At 41.1% G+C, this 3,942-nt stretch overlaps 1 long non-coding RNA gene across 1 annotated transcript; it reads right to left on the reverse strand.

The window, feature by feature from the left end:
* Nucleotides 1-2,136: 2,136 nt before the first annotated feature.
* LOC124874414 lies at nucleotides 2,137-3,628 on the reverse strand. The gene is made up of 2 exons (XR_007039800.1): nucleotides 2,285-3,628; nucleotides 2,137-2,204 (listed from the first exon to the last, which is right to left on the reverse strand). It is a non-coding gene; the product is annotated as an uncharacterized LOC124874414 (long non-coding RNA).
* Nucleotides 3,629-3,942: the final 314 nt, after the last annotated feature.

Genomic DNA, 3,942 nt, shown 5'->3' on the forward strand with positions numbered 1-3,942 from the left:
CATCAGAACGCCACACCTGCAATCAAGGCTTATCAGACCAAGCAATGTTTTCCTAACCCTTCATTTTCTAATTTTGGTTAGCCTGTGTTAATTGGTGCTCAGTTTCCTGTTCTTTTGTGACAGGAGAGGCACCCTTTGGGATGTGAACTACTGTTGCCTTTTTATCATCTTGAACCAGTCTGTCCATTTTCCTTTGATCTCTGACATCAACAAGGCACCAACAATCATGCCACTTCAAAATATATCAAATCCCCATTCTTCTCTATTCTGTATTTTCCTCTTTGTCAGCCCCGAACATAGAGAACCACCAACACACCTGCGGGCAGAGGCACCTGCCACAGCCAACCCCAGCAGCCCCAGCTTGCTCATCCATGAGAGACAAACAAAATACAAAATAAATAAAAACAAATAAATAAAATAAAAAAAATTAAAATTAAACAAATATACATATATACAAAAAGATACAGAAAATAATTAATGTACAAATAAAATAAACGTGCCCGCGACAGCCGGGTTTCCACATTCGGCACGACCCACCTCCTCCGGCTGATAACAACCCGCCGGCTGCCTCAGCACAAGTACAAGATGCACTCCACCACCCCACCCACCCAACTGCAACCGCAGCCCGGCGGTCAGAGACGAAGAATGAAGCAGTGAAGGAAGGCCACCCACCAACCCTACATCACAAACCTGGAGGAGCCCCGGCATGCTTGCCATGCATTCACCTGCGTGGCATAACCCCTGCCGCTCCTAGCAGGCCGGCCAGCCCCTCCACCAAAGTGAAGACATACCCCCAATCCCCACCGCACACTGCCCAGCATTTAATGACAATATATCGGTCTCAATGTTTTTACTGTAGTCTAAACATACTGTGGAGAAGATCAAGGGGTATGTATACTTTTGAATATTTATAATGATCTCTTTTCTTTTTCTCATACTGATTATAGTACTATCATTGAATTCTGTCATGACATACTTTTGCCCCACTGGTGCACAGGTATCAGTGACATTTCTCTCAGTGGTTGCCTCTGAAGCTTTGTTTTTATATTTTTACATTTGTGTGAATCTACATGCGTTCATTTTGCCTGTCACTTTGCTGCTGCTTGCTGGGACACCAACAGCTACCATATTATGCAACACACAGTGATGTGTCAACCACAGATTTAATCCTAAAAACAGAATGATGAACTACATCTAGAGATTTAAGGGAGGAATAAAGATGAATGCAATAATGAGCATCATTATGTTCCAATGTAGCTATAAATATTGATCAAAAACATGCATTCTTTGTGTGATCTGCTAATTTCAGTTTCAGGTAATTAGTTAGCTTATCTGTATGTTTTGTAAAGCTTGTTATCCAGAAATGTTGTTTCATTTTTTAAAAGGAATAAAATTTGATTTGTTTCCCATCAACAAGAGCATAATCTATGCCAGCAGGTGTTTCATTTAGTCATTTGCAGAGTTCAACAAAAATTTAAGCAAAGTTAATGTTCCTTGGCAGGGGGAAAAGCATTTTAGTTTAAAATAGGACCGTTGAAATTGCACTGTTTATTTCAAACATATTTACGCAACTATATTTCTACACAATTTTTTCGAAAAGACTTCACAACCATTTAATTTTGTGCATTTATACTCTAGACTTTCACAAAAGTACGAGGAACTGAATAACAGACTGCATGGTTTTACTTTTGCCCCACTGATGCCCAGGCATCAATGACATTTCTCCCAGTGGTTGATAAGGTTTATCTTTTTTAAAATGTTTTCATTTCCCTCTAAAGCTGAAAACATCCACCGGACTATAGCAGCTGGAATTTCACAAAAGCCTTCCTCTTAATTTTTTTATATTTTTACCTTTGTTTGAATCTAGAATCGTTCATTTTTCATGTCACTTTGATGCTCGTACACCTGAAGTTCCTCACTCAGGGACAATACAGGATATTTCTGTTTCTAAGGTTTCTCAGAGCAGTAATTCTGAAGACACAAGTACAACTGTAGCTTTTTATTTAAAGTCATCATAAACATGCATGAATAATAATGAAACAAAAATTATGATTTTATCACATTTAAACATTTCAAATGCCATGGTTTTATTCCCGGATTTGACCCACATGCAGATAGACACTTAGGAGGCTAAAGAAAAGTTTAATTTATTTATTTTTTGCATCTTGGATTATGGAACAGGACCCGGGACTGGAAACACCAAACTGTACAGAGAAGAAGATCAGGTAAGTTAATTGGTGGTAGGTTATGGATAGTGAATAGTTTGTGATAGTTCTTTGTTTACAGGAGTTGGAGTGGAGGTCTGTCCAGGGAGGCTTGATGTGTGGAGCCTGAGAGGTTGGATCGAGAGCTGCCGCATGGTCGAGAATCTGGTCCAAGGTAAGTAGTTACCGCATTGGTGAGGGTTCGACTGACGACAGTCCATACAGTGGAAGAGCACCCGGTGTATTTGAGGTTGGGTGGAGGGTGAGCAGGTTCGCTTGCCTGAGGTCTAGGAGTATGAAGCTTGGGGTGCCAGCTGGAGCGTGATTCTTCAGAGGTTCTTGGAAGCTTGAGTTCAGGGTTTTCGACAGGATCCTAACAGGAGCCAGGACATGGAATTCACCTGGAAGGAGCACAACGAAGGAGTGAGTACAACCACACCTTTAATGGAGTGAAAATTCAGTTGTCGTCCAGAAGAAGTTACCACAATGGCAAACACTCAGGCACTGGAGTGCTGACAGCCAACCCTTTTTAAACCCCTCCAGATGATTGGAATTGGCAGCACCTGTTAACCCTCGGTACCGGGGCTCTGGCGGCATCTAGTGGTGAAGCATGGTTAGTGGCACACAACAGACAATACAGAACTCTCAGACTCCGACATCAAAGCTGTTCCTTTGCTTATTTAGTCAAGAGTAATCCATTATAACTTCTCATGTAAATACATCACCTGCTTCTTTTTAATTAATTCAACATTGCGTTAAAAACAGTACATTATTAAATGGACATGAATCACAGACAACATAAATTAATTTAAACAGGTAGAATGCACGTGATCATATAATTTGGGGAATCTCTGACAGGGAAATTAAATATCTTGGACGTTTGCAGAAATTAACCTTTTTCATGAAATTAAATGATATTCTCAGTCAACAGCTACCATATTATGAATGATAAACTATATTTAGAAGTTTATGGGAGGAATAAAGATGAATGCAAAAACGCACATCAACATGGTCCATATAGGTATAAACAGGCGCGTAGTTAGACCTGGGCTTCCGGGGCTGAAGCCCCGGCTGTTTTCTGAGTAGTCCCGGACTTCTCGATAGAAGAAATTTAGAAGTATTAAGATGCAGCCACAAATTGGAATTGGACTTAACAATTTTATTCAAAAACAATCAGATTTTTTCACTTGTGTTCCATATTATCACGTTCCGCTCCACCTAACCTGACAATGAGTTAAAAGGAGAAGACAAAAAATACTTATCTGTCCTCACGGCACTGCGAATGCGCAACTACACGCACAGGCAGAGACGGACTCCGTTCTGGAGAAGTCCAGAACAGCAGTTCACTCCAGGGCCGACGACCTGCCTCGTTTCATTACCCGAAAAATACACTGAGCGCCTCGAACGGGGCTTATTTCAGAGAAACGTGGAGCCAACCAGAGAGTGGGAGCCTGGAGCGTGTGTGTTCAGGAACAGGTGGAAGCAGAGCGGTATAACCCAGGCAAAGATAGCGGTAAAACCTGAATGCTGACTCAGAATGGGTTAATTGTAAGTTACAGCTAATCACTGATTCACCCAGCAAGACATGAGATGGAGGTTCACTCTAATGAGCATCATCAGGGTCATGATGAGGAACAGAGAGCAGAGGAACTTTCACCAGGGGTGTTTTTAGGGTCTCAAAACATTGGGGTCTTTAGCCCAAATCCAAAATATTTCGATTTCAATAAGACAATTTATA

This window comes from Girardinichthys multiradiatus, chromosome 9, assembly GCF_021462225.1.
Source record: "Girardinichthys multiradiatus isolate DD_20200921_A chromosome 9, DD_fGirMul_XY1, whole genome shotgun sequence".
NCBI classification, from domain to species: domain Eukaryota; kingdom Metazoa; phylum Chordata; class Actinopteri; order Cyprinodontiformes; family Goodeidae; genus Girardinichthys; species Girardinichthys multiradiatus.